Source organism: Salvelinus sp. IW2-2015, linkage group LG23, assembly GCF_002910315.2.
Source record: "Salvelinus sp. IW2-2015 linkage group LG23, ASM291031v2, whole genome shotgun sequence".
In the NCBI taxonomy this organism is placed as follows: domain Eukaryota; kingdom Metazoa; phylum Chordata; class Actinopteri; order Salmoniformes; family Salmonidae; genus Salvelinus; species Salvelinus sp. IW2-2015.
Genome location: NC_036863.1, coordinates 23,827,651 through 23,841,598, shown reverse-complemented (window position 1 = coordinate 23,841,598; position 13,948 = coordinate 23,827,651).

Here is a 13,948-nt window from a genome sequence, read left to right as displayed (position 1 = left end):
TGTGTTGAACAGGAATATTCAACTCTTACCCTACGAGGTCCGTAGCCTGCTGTTTTTTTTTTCTACCTGATAATTAATTGCACACACCTGGTGTCCCAGGTCTGGGGCTCCGAGGTACAGAGTTGAATTTGAGGGGTGTAGAGAATCATTGTACCATCTAAATCGCTGTGAGATATCTTTTCAATAACAAAAAATGTTTGCTTGTTTGAAGATGGTGTACAAAACCAAAAGTAAAAGATAACTTAAGATAAACTTAAGATAAAAGATAAACTTAAGAACGGGAAGCATAGAAATAGTGCACATAGAACAGATCTACCGCTTCTTAGACTTGCTTAAATTGAGAATGACAGATCTATAACTCCCATTTCTATGTGAATTTGGTCMGGTCACACAAAAAGTTACATATTGCAACTTTAAGAGAGGTTATTAAAACAGAGGAAMGTAGAGAAAATGAGATAAATAAAAAAGAACCAGAAAGACAGACAGAGAGAGAATGAGAGAACAGGAGGGAGAGAGAGATTAAAGGTACTTTCTACTGTCTACCATAAGCATTCAGCACAATGCTCCCCGGTGAAGAATGAGAGACTAGCATCCCTTAACCTTTCTGTGTCTGACAACAACTATCTTTCCTGCCTGTGATATGAAGACAGAAGCCCTGTGATAACATATCCCCATCTGTAAAGAAGGAGAAATACCTTATCCCTCTTGGTCTGACAGGCATTTCATTCCCCATTATAATGTTCTGTTTTGCAAAAGATCCGTCATTCTCGTCTTCCCCCCATCGCCTCTCAACCCTTCTCTTATCCATCAGATCCCTGTCCTGGGAGGAATGGGTTGCCTAGAGCAACACTTTGAAAAAAAGGGAGGAAAATAGGAAAGTAGAGATCAATGAGAGACTGAAAGAGATAGAGGTAACTGCAGGAAAAATAGACAGTCAAGCTCGCAGGGTCATAAATACAGTGGCTTTCCTACATTAATAATTGAATAAGACAAGTTAACCTTATCTGTCAATAGTATTGGCTAAACAGATATCCCTCCCTGTGTCAACGACGTGRGTATAGGTGGCAGGGAAGTCAGGCGCAGGAGAATCGAACTTGGTATAATTGAGTAGTTTAATAACTTAACACAGATCCAAAACCATAATACATATTCAAAGCAAAGTGGGTACGAGGACCCGACACGCACCAATACAAACTACACGATCATGACCAAACAAACAATCTCTGACAAGGACATGTGGGGAAACAGAGGGTTAAATGCACAACAGGATAATGAATGGGATTGGAACCAGGTGTGTAGGAAGACAAGACAAAACCAATGGAAATTAAAAATGGATCAATGATGGTTAGAAGACCGGTGACGTCGACCGCCGAGCACCGCCCGAACAAGGAGAGGCATCGACTTCGGCAGAAGTCGTGACACCCTGCAGCCTGGGATGGCTGATGCCAGATACCAGGATGAGAGATTAGCTCTGAGGAATAATATTTACAGCATTATTACTATATATATCTGCAACTCAAATGGCACCCTTTTCTCTATATTGAGTACTTTTGACCAGGACTCAAATGGCTCTGGTCAAAAGTAGTGCACTATATGGAACAGYGTGCCATTTGGGATGCACACTCTCTGAAGCATAGAGATTTAAAAAWATATACTTTGTTCAATGAGAGGTCTTGACTGTCTGTTTATGTTTATTTATTGGTCTCATTGATCTCTCAATTTTACAGAATATACTATAATGCAACCCTAAATATGCATGGAGGCTTTGTTAAGAGCGTTCAGATATATTTTCCTGAACTCATGAATTACAACTAGCATATTGTAGGAAGTGATTCACTGCCTAAATGGAACTTCAATCGAGCTTTGTATGTTTTAGAAAAATATCTCACAGCGTTTGGAAGCTAGTTTGGAACAKAATAATTTCCCCTCTCCACACTCATTCTCAGACTCACATCAATTTGATAATTTCTGCATAATTGGCTATGTCCTTCACTGAGACTGAAGTGGATATTGTGTGTGGGTAGTTTAAAAAAATTCAACCCCTGGGGCTACCGATTGGATACAACAACAAAAAACAGGAAGTGCACAAAAAACAGGGCAACTTTCAGAGTAGGCCTATACTGCCAAGTAGTGACATCTGTGACTCTGGCGCAAGAGCAAAACAACCACAGCCAATCCAGGAGGCCAATCCCCTGTCCCAGAGCACGCACGCATACACAACAAACACACAAACTGTGTCCATATCTACCCTTRGTCCCTCACGCAGGGGCCAGAGGTGCCACAGCTGACTAAATTCAACTCAACCTGGCCCTCACTCCTCTTTCCTGCCAGACCAGAATGTGTGCAATCAGCAGAAAGCCGTTGGTGTTTGAATAAGCCACGGCTCCCTGCGGGCTGTTGGGTATTAAACGGTAAATGTTATGGCCGGGCCCAGTGGACTGCAGATGCAAGTGTGTGTGTAAAGCTTTGTCTAWAACCCTGCTTCTCTGCTCTGGTCTCAGCTACAAGCCAAMTGAGTAATGAGCATGGCCATGCCTCACTGTATGGGAGGGCAAGGGAGGGAAGAGAGYAGGGGGCCCAGGGGTCAAACTCTAATGCCAATGGACAGGAATGGGATCAAGGACAGGGCCAGCTTCACAGTGTGTGTGTGTGGTAATATTTCAGCAGATAAAAACTATTTGATGAAGCACCTCTTCTTTTTGTCATTACCACAAGAGCCTTCCAATACGGTTAAATARAACTTCAACAGTATGCCACTTGGCAGATTGAAGAGATGTTATTTCCKTAGTATCACCCAACAGTGCATTGACCCCCATGTCGTCCAGGCACTCTGCCTTGCGTGCAAATATCCTACCTGCCACAGGGATGAGGAACAGGGAGAATGGGTGGGAGTAACGTTGGATCAGATTAGATTGAATAATCTCCTCAATCAGCAGCGTTGAAATATGTTTCCCTCTACTCAGCTGTCCAACACGCMAATCCTGCATGAAGGATGAAAAGCAGAGGGTAGTTGTATTAACTTAATCACACTGACTGACCASATGAGGGCTGCATAGCTTTGAGTGGATTGCTGCTTGGAGCAGGTTCTTTATTATGCAGCATTACACTACGTAAACTTCTCTCTGGCCCTGCCTGGATAGTAGACAGCGATGGGCAGAGGGAGAGTTTGGGTTGAACTATGGTCTATACTTAGTATTACCTTGTCACCACCAACCTTCTCACCACTGTCTGCTATACAGACAGAGGTGGGATGCAGAGGAAAGATAAAGTCTAGATTGTTCACCTGTTTGAGATAGGGGGCAACATTTTCACATTCGGATGAAAAYCGTGCCRAGAGTAAACTTCCTGCTACTCTGGCCCAGAAGCTAATATATGCATATTATTAGTAGTATTGGATAGAAAACACTCTGAAGTTTCTAAAACTGTTTGAATGATGTCTGTGAGTATAACAGAACTCATATGGCAGGCYAAAACCWGAGAAAAATCCAACCAGGAAGTGGGAAATCTGAGGTTTGTAGGTTTTCAACTCATTGCCTATCAAATATACAGTGTCTATGGGGTCATATTGCACTTCCCAAGGCTTCCACTAGACGTCAACAGTCTTTAGAACCTCTGTTTGATGCTTCTACTGTGAAGGAGGGGGAAGGAGAGCTGATTGAGTCAGGGGTCTGCCAGAGTGGCATGAGCTGATCACGCGTTCTCACGTGAGAGCGACCTGCGTTCTATTGCAATTCTAAAGACAAAGGAATTCTCCGGTTGGAACATTATTGAAGATTATGTTAAAAACATCCTAAAGATTGATTCTATACATCGTTTGACATGTTTTTACGAACATTATATACCTTTTTGAACTTTTCATCTGAACTTTCGCCTGGACTTGCCCGCGCCTCGTGAGTTTGGATTGTGAACTGAAGGCGCTAACAAAAGGAGGTATTTTACATAAATGATGGACTTTATCGAACAAATCAAACATTTATTGTGGAACTGGGATTCCTGGGAGTGCATTCTGATGAAGATCATCAAAGGTAAGGAATATTATAACGCTATTCTGACTTTTGTTGACCCTCCAATATGGCGGGTATCTGCATTGCTTGTTTTTGTCTGAGCGCCGTACTCAGATTATTGCATGGTTTGCTTTTTCCGTAAAGCTTTTTTGAAATCTGACACAGCGGTTGCATTAAGGAGAAGTATATCTATAATTCTGTGCATAATACTTGATCTTTTATCAAAGTTTATTATGAGTATTTCTGTAAATTGATGTGGCTCTCTGAAAATTTGCGGGATGTTTTCGAGGCACAACATTACTGACCATAAAGCGCCAATGTAAACTGAGATTTTTGGATATAAATATGAACTTTATCGAACAAAACATACATGTATTGTGTAACATGAAGTCCTATGAGTGTCATCTGATGAAGATCATCAAAGGTTAGTGATGAATTTTTATCTCTATTCACTTTTTGTGATCCTCTCTTTGGCTGGAAAATGGCTGTGTGTGTTTTTGTGACTAGGCTCTGACCTAAACATAATCATATGGTGTGCTTTCGCTGTAAAGTCTTTTTGAAATCGGACACCATGGGTAGATGTGTAGGTGTCCTGGAGGCGAGGTAGTTTGCCCCTGGTGATGCGTTCTGCAGACCTCACTACCCTCTGGAGAGCCTTACGGTTGTGGGCGGAGCAGTTGCCGTACCAGGCGGTATACAGCCCGACAGGATGCTCTCGATTGTGCATCTGTAGAAGTTTGTGAGTGCTTTTGGTGACAAGCCGAATTTCTTCAGCCTCCTGAGGTTGAAGAGGCGCTGCTGCGCCTTCTTCACAACGCTGTCTGTGTGGGTGGACCAGTTCAGTTGTCCGTGATGTGTACACCGAGGAACTTAAAACTTTCCACCTTCTCCACTACTGACCCGTCGATGTGGATAGGGGGTGCTCCCTCTGCTGTTTCCTGAAGTCCACAATCATCTCCTTTGTTTGTTGACGTTGAGTATGAGGTTATTTTCCTGACCCACACTCCGAGGGCCCTCACCTCCTCCCTGTAGGCCGTCTCGTCGTTGTTGTGATCAAGCCTACCACTGTAGTGTCATCCGCAAACTTGATGATTGAGTTGGAGGCGTGCATGGCCACGCAGTCGTGGGTGAACAGGAGTACAGGAGAGGGCTCAGAACGCACCCTTGTGGGCCCCAGTGTGAGGATCAGCGGGGTGGAGATGTTGTTACCTACCCTCACCACCTGGCGGGCCCGTCAGGAAGTCCAGGACCCAGTTGCACAGGGCGGGGTCGAGACCCAGGGTCTCGAGCTGATGACGAGTTTGGAGGTACTATGGTGTTAAATGCTGAGCTGTAATCGATGAACAGCATTCTCACATGGGTATTCCTCTTGTCCAGATGGTTAGGGCAGTGTGCAGTGTGGTTGCGATTGCGTCGTCTGTGGACCTATTGGGTCGGTAAGCAAATTGGAGTGGGTCTAGGGTGTCCGGTAGGGTGGAGGTGATATGGTCCTTGACTAGTCTCTCAAAGCACTTCATGATGACGGAAGTGAGTGCTACGGGGCGGTAGTCGTTTAGCTCAGTTACCTTAGCTTTCTTGGGAACAGGAACAATGTGGCCCTCTTGAAGCATGTGGAACAGCAGACTGGGATAAGGATTGATTGAATATGTCCGTAAACACACCAGCCAGCTGGTCTGCGCATGCTCTGAGGACGCGGCTGGGAATGCCGTCTGGGCCTGCAGCTTGGAGGTTAACACGTTTAAATGTTTACTCACCTCGGCGGCAGTGAGGAGAGCCCGCAGGTTTTGGTAGGGGCCGTGTCAGTGGCACTGTATTGTCCTCAAAGCGGGCAAAAAAGTTGTTAGCCTGTCTGGGAGCAAGACATCCTGGTCCCGACGGGGCTGGTTTCTTTTGTAATCCGTGATTGACTGTAGACCCTGCCACATACCTCTTTGTGTCTGAGCTGTTGAATTTCGACTCGATTTTGTCTCTGTACTGAGACTTAGCCTGTTTGATTGCCTTGCGGAGAGAATAGCTACCACTGTTTGTATTCGGTCATGCTTCCGGTCACCTTTGCCCTGGTAAAAGCAGTGGTTCGGCGCTTCAGTTTCACGCGAATGCTGCGTCAATCCACGGTTTCTGGTTTGGGAATGTTTATCGTTGCTGTGGGTACGACATCGTCAATGCACTTCCTAATGAACTCGCTCACCGCAATCAGCATATTCGTCAATATTGTTGTTGGACGCGATGCGGAACATATTCCAATCCGCGTGATCGAAGCAGTCTTGAAGCGTGGTCAGATTGGTCGGACCCAGCGTTGAACAGACCTGAGCGCGGGAGCTTGTTGTTGAGTTTTTGTGTAGGCTGGAATCAACAAAATGGAGTCGTGGTCAGCTTTTCCGAAGGGGGGCGGGGGAGGCCTTATAAGCGTCGCGGGAAATTAGTATAACATGGTCTAGTTGTTTTCCAGCCCTGGTAGCACAATCGATATGCTGTAGAATTTAGGGAGTTTTGTTTTAGATTAGCTTGTTAAAATCCCCAGCTACGATGAATGCAGCCTCAGGGTGTGTGGTTTCCAGTTTACAAAGAGTCAGATAAAGTTCGTTCAGGGCCATCGATGGTGTCTGCTTGGGGGGGAATGTATACGGCTGTTGATTATGATTGACGAGAATTCCCTTGGTAGATAATGCGGGCGACATTTGATTGTGAGGAGTTCTAGATCAGGTGAACAGAAACGACTTGAGTTCTTGTGTGTTGTTATGATGATCACACCACTTCTCGTTAATCATAAGGCATACCCCCCCGCCCCTCTTCTTACCGGAAAGATGTTTGTTTCTGTCGGCGCGATGCATGAAAAACCAGCTGGCTGCACCGACTCCGTTAGCGGTCCCTTGAGTTAGCCATGTTTCGTGAAGCAAGAGCACGTTGCCAATCCCTGATGTCTCTCTGGAAGCTTACCCGTGCTCGGATTTCATCAACCTTATTGTCAAGAGACTGGACATTGGCGAGTAGTATGCTAGGGAGTGGAGCGCGATGTGCCCGTCTCCGAAGCTGACCACGAGACCGCCACGTTTTCCCTTTTTCGGCGTCGCACAGGGTCGCCGGCTGGGGATCAGATCCATTGTATTGTGTGGAAGGCAAAACACGGATCCGTTTCGGGAAATCATATTCCTGGTAGGAACGATGATGAGTTGACGTTAATCGTATATTCAGTAGTTCTCCGACTGTATGTATGAAACCTAAGATTACCCGGGGTACCGATGTAAGAAATAACACGTAAAAAAACAATACTGGCATATTGTGGCATGTATTCAAGTCTAGAGTGGATGTTAGTAAGTGTGTGTGTGTGTATGTGTGTATGTGTGCGTGCGTGCACACAATTTTCACATACACAGCAGACCCTTTCTGTGGAAGGTGACAGACAGTATTCGACTGCTGGAAAATAGAGTTATGCCACAAATCAGTGTGGCCAAAATCTCAATTGAACCTCTCTTTCAGCAGTAATCTACCAGTAATGAATGCTGTGCTGCTGCTAGACAGGCAAGACAACTCCCCTGGTCCTGAGAGGCTGTGTATATGGGAAACAGCAAAGATGGCATGGCATACTCTAACACCTCTGATCTCCTGATTCCACCTTCCAAAATTACTTGGTGAACTTAGAGCCCCAAATAGTCCTTTACTACCCTCTGCTTAGTGATTCCAACTAAAACAACTGTCCTCTCCATCTGGGCTGTTCAATTACATCATGCCTAGCCTGCTACATTATTGACTTACATCAATCTAAAGCCAATGGGGAATTAGAGTAATTAATGGAGAGGTATTTTTTCAGTCTCCTATAGGAATTCATTAAAATTTGTTTACAAGAGAATGTTGTTTTGGTTCCTCATTTCCCCTCAGTACTTGTAATTACCGCCAGCCTCAAGGTCGTTCACTCCATCTTCTGAAACAATATTAGCATAGGTAAGCAGGAATAATAACACAAGAGCTTTCAGGGTAACAGAGGACTGTTGATATTGAGAGAGACAGAATAACAAGAAGAAAGGTAGAGAATAAGAAGGCTAAATCCCTGACATTTAAAACACTTAAAAGTAGAGATAGAAAACAGAGATTTTGTTAGTGAATTATCACTCTCCCTCGCTTGCTCTTGCCCTCTCTGAGTATGTTATACAAGACAGATTTTGTTTCCTCTTTTTTACTACAAGTCAGMGGCGCAACTTTCACTGGAGACGGGAAGGGACATGTRCCCCCCACATTCTGAAATTGCATTTTTGTCCCCTCCAGTTTTATCATTGGAATATGATACAACATGAGGTAAAAGTGTGCTTTATGACCATGCGGATGCCTCTGAGCGGTCAGGTAGGCTGTTTTGGAGTGTTTATTCGACTGGATACAAAAAAAAGAAAAGATGTTCCCCCACTTCTAAAACCAAAGTTGCACCCATGCTACAAGTTATAACATTTTCTTTTGGGAAAGCATGTCTCTACCATCCCAAATGTGAACTAATCTAAGACATAACAGACATTGTCATTGCTCTCTGTTTCTTATAACGACAAAGTTATAATAATCACTTTGTCCCAACACATCAAGGACATAAAAAATACTACTTTCTCTTTGTGTGGATAAAAAAGTGAGTGGCAAGTATACTGCATCCAACCCCAATATGCTGAGTGTCGCTATATCTAAAGGAGTTTATTCTGCATAAACTCAATCTAATATCTGTGCCTTTTCTTGGTTTCATCTCCACAGTGGATAGTGTGATTTGCATTTGAAAGGTATTGCAGAGAGCGAGAGCAGTGTGTATTTGCATATTTCTGAATCACCTATATTAAAGGCTCACTYTAGTAGCCGGTAAAAATGACTCATGGTTCTCAGTAAGCCCGGTAGCCTGCGGCAGCAGCACACTTCCCTAAAGAGCATGCCTTGCCCTTGTGGGGATGATGTCTGGAGAGAGAGTTAATCTCTTTCACTGAGAAAAAACATCACTAAGGTTTTATAAACAAWTCTAAATGGCTGTGTTTAACTTCAACAGCTGTAGCCACACTGAATCTTCCTGGAGAAAATGACTTTTCAATGTACAAACAACTGTCATTTATAGATAAATGTAATTGCAAAAAAAACGTCAGTAAGTTCAGTTCAGTCTGTTTAAATATGCTAGCTTTGAGGAAAACAAATTACTTCAATTAAATATCTGCATTTAAACAATGGTACTTATCTATGCTAATTGCCACATAATTAAGCATTTTTCTAAAACAAAATAAGTGAGGGGGAATATGGAGCAGAGTTAAAGCCATTACTTAAATCTAATACTACTTATGGCTTTGCATAGTGCTCAAGGGCACAGGGTGACATGCACTGAGCTCTACTCTCTTTGAATTAATTCTTCTTTAGGCAGTGTCAAATGTTTCCCGTGATGACTTCATATTAGAAAGGAAGCCCTAAGTCAAATCTAATAGCAAATAGAACTGCTGTGCACATAACAATGTGATGACATAATCAAAAGAGATAATCATCCCCGAGCATCAGCTCAAACATTAATCAACCGCAGGACAGAGCAGAGTAGAGCTGATCCATGTGTGTGTGTGTGTGCATGCGTGCGTGCATGAGTGTGCACGTGTGTGCATGCACTGCAGTGGTGGCGGGATTGCTCTCCTCAGCATCAGTGACAATGTGACCTGGATGATGGATGAGTCTCTGAGCATAGCAGATCCATCTTGGTGTTTCTTGTTGGCCTATCAGCACTGTGTTTCTGATGGCCTATCAACACTGTGTCTCTAATGGCCTATCAGCAGAATTGAATTTACATCATAAAAATGATTTCCCTTTGGACGGAGCCCTGGGCCTGTGACAGTGTGAAGAGGGATGCCGTTACAACACCAGGGTTGTAGGTTCGATTCCTAAACTATCTGTTGATAAGCAACTGACTATCTGTTGATAAGCAACTGCTTGCTAAGGTTACGGTTAGMGTAATGGGTTAGTATATAGATAGTTGAAATGTTAATGATAGTCTGTAGAGTATCTACAGATGGACTATCCAAATAAAGTTTACCGAAAATAGTCACAGTAAGGTACTAAAATAGACAGTCAAAAAATAAATCATAAGGAATARGGTTTTGAGGTGTCTGTCCTATATCAGGAGATATAAGAAAGCTCAGGAAATATTGTAGTTTTTTTTTGACACATATTTAACCCCTTATTTTTGTTGCTAAAAACTACCATACTTCAAWTAATTWGTATGGGTTACCTTCAGGCGAGTCATGTGACACTTGTGTGGGTCGTAGAGAAAAATGTACGGACACTACAGATGTTTTTGTGAGAAGACCGATTTTCGATGTCTCATGGTCTGACAAAACATCGCTGTAGCTCGGCCACCTTCCACCGCAGATGCAGAAGGCTGACATACTGTAGGTGGATTGAGATGTGGGCTATGCAAGAAAATGGATATCTCTAGCTTAAATGGACGGATTTTGATGGGGAGTTTTTATTATGTTAATTAAATTGACACACAGGATTTTAAATATGTTCCCTGCAGCCTAGTTTGTTATGCAATTCTTGTTGAAACCACAAGCCTGTTCCTTTGGCTGAAAGGAAATAAATATGTTTGTAATAGACATCCGGCACCGCTCTTGGGCAACTTTCCAGAGAAGCTTTTTGTATTTTTGAGAGGAGCTGTTTAGGAGTAGCGCAGTCAGGCAGGGCAGGAAATGCAGTGTATGTGATGAAATAAAGTTTTGTGTTAACCTTATTTCCTTTTTCTGGGCGCTGTGAGGATGATTGACATGACAATAAACACACACTGGAGAATTTTGGAGGGAGGAACAGGAAATAATTATCATCTTGCAATACACTGCACTGCATGCCATATGGAAAAGTACAGAGATGAGATTTGTCTCCATTATGATATGATGACTGAACCAGATATTGTCACAGTTATCTAATTAAGGTGGTCACAAGCTCTGCAGTCCAGCAGTTGTCACACAGTGCTTTTACAGTAACCCCATCTAGAGTCTAGACCCAAAGATCAAGCAAAAGCAGAAGCAGTAGGACAGTGGCCAAGAAAAACTCCCTAGAAGAAGGAAACCCAGAGAGAAGCCCAGACCATCCTCTTCTGGCTGTGCCAGGTAGAGATTAAGAGTACATGTGGCCATCAAGTTCAGATAGTTATGCTTGGCATTCAAGCTAAAGAGTTCAATCTTGGTTTCATCAGACCAGAGAATCTTATTCTCATGGTTTGAGAGTACTTTAGGTGCCTTTTGGCAAACACCAAGCGGGCTGTCATGTGACTTTTACTGAGGAGTGGCTTCCGTCTGGCCACTCGACCATGAAGGCCTGATTGGTGGAGTGCTGCAGAGATGGTTGTCCTTCTGGAAGGTTCTCCCATCTCCACAGAGGAACTCTGGAGCTCTGTCAGAGTGACCATCGGTTTCTTGGTCACCTCTCTGACCAAGGTCCTTCTCCCCCGATTGCTCAGTTTGGCCTGGTGGCCAGCTCTAGGAAGAGTCTTGGTGGTTCCAAACTTCTTCAATTTAAGAATGATGGAGGKCACTGTGTTCTTGGGGACCTTCAATGCTGCAGAAATGTTTTGGCACCCTTCCTCAGATCTGTGACTCGACACAATCCTGTCTCGGAGCTCTACGGACAATTCCTTCAACCTCATGGCTTGGTTTTTGCTCTGACATGCACTTTCAATTGTGGGACCTGATAGACAGGTGTACCTTTCCAAATCATGTCCAATCAATTGAATTTACCACAGGTGGACTCCAATCAAGTTGTAGAAACATCTCAAGGATGATCTGCTCACTGGTCACCATAGCTGCACCCACTCGTAGCACGCGTTCCAGCAGGTATATCTCACTTATCACCCCCAAAACCAATTCCTCCTTTTGCCGCCTCTCCTTCCAGTTCTCTGCTGCCAGTGACTGGAACGAACTACAAAAATCTCTGAAAATGGAAACACTTATCTCCCTCACTAGCTTTAAGCACCAGCTGTCAAAGCAGCTCACAGATCACTGCACCTGTACATAGCCCATCTATAAATAGCCCAAACAACTACCTCTTCCCCTACTGTATTTATCTATTTATTTATTTTGCTCCTTTGCACCCCAGTATTTCTACTTTGCACACTCATCTACTGTCAAATCTACCATTCCAGAGTTTTAATTCCTATATTGTATTTACTTCGCCACCATGGCCTATTTATTGCCCTTAGCTCACCTTATTTGCTCACATTGTATATAGACTTATTTTTCTACTGTATTATTGACTGTATGTTTGTTTTACTCCATGTGTAACTCTGTGTTGTTATATGTGTCGAACTGCTTTGCTTTATCTTGGCCAGGTCGCAGTTGTAAATGAGAACTTGTTCTCAACTTGCCTACCTGGTTAAATAAAGGTGAAATTATTTTATTTTATTTTTTAATTATCAATGGAAACAGGATGCACCTGATGTAAGGCGTCTAGGTGTAGCAGGTAAGGCGGAGTCAGGCGCAGGACACAGAGATGAGTAATAAACGTAACTTTACTCAAAAAAACGAATATTCCAAGAAGGAACATAATCAAGCTCACAAATGAGACCAACTTACAAAGAACAAACACGCACAAAACCATGGGGGACACAGAGGGTTAAATAAGGAACATATAATTATGGGAATGGAAACCAGGTGTGTACAATGAAGACAAAACAAATGGAAAATGAAAAGTGGATCGGTGGCGGCTAGAAAACCGTGACGTTGACCACGACGCCGCCCGAACAAGGAGAGGACCAGACTTCGCGGAAGTCTGACAGCTAGCTCAATTCAAGTCTCATAGCAAAGGTTTGAGTACTTATGTAAATAAGGTTTTCAATTTTAAATGTTTTATACATTTCAAACATTTCTAAAAACCGGCGTTTTCATTATGGATTAAGATTGTAGTAACAAAAATGTGAAAAAAGTCAAAGGGTCTGAATAATTTTCGAAATGCACTGTAATCTGTAACTATAATGCACACACATAATACCTTACATTTAATGTTTAAACGTATTTCAATTGTGAAGTATTTATTCTGTAAGTATTTTTCGTTGCACGTCGGACCACATAAGATACTGTCTGAAAGAAGGGGGATTATTAAGGAGAAGATAGATACTGTAAGGAGGATAATATAGGAGGAGGCGGTAATATGCGAGGTAGATATAGGAGAGGTAGTATGTATAGGGGAGGATAGATTGATAGAGGGAGGAGTAAGATATACGGCAGGAGGGTATATATGAGGGGGTAGATATGAGGAGGGAAGGGTAGATAACTGTATAGGAGGGTAGATATTTGAAAGGGGTAGATAATAGGAGGAGGGTAGATACTTTATAGAGGTAGACATAGGAGGGAGGAGTAGATTATAGGACGGAGGGGTTAGTATATGGAGGAGGGATATAAGAGGGTGTAGATATTAGGAGGAGTAGATATAGGAAGGTGGGTAGATATAGGGGGAGGGTAGTATAGGAGGGTAGATACTGTATAGGAGGAGATATAGGAGGGAGGTAGTATTGAGGTACATATAGGAGGAGGGTAGATACTGTATAGGAGAGGTAGATATAGATGAGGGTAGATACTGATAGGAGGAGTAGATATAGGAGGGAGGTAGATAATTGAGGGGTACATATAGGAGGGAGGGGTAAATACTGTATAGGGAGGTAGATATAGGAGGGAGGACAGATATAAAGGAGAGGGGGCAGGAGATGGAATAATAAAACTTCATTTTGATCAGCCAATTACTTTCTAAAACCACAACAGGAGTTTGTCTTCGGCCTTAACAACAAAACCGTTTGGATTGGTCGTTCGGACATAGATGAATAGGGGACGTGGAAATGGTGGATGGAACACAACGACCTCGCGCGTAGAAATAAGGCGTTAACCAATCAAGACTTAAATCTTATATTAATGTACTTTGAGCATGTTTTCTAATACAGTGTCTAACTCAGTTACTGTATTGTAACC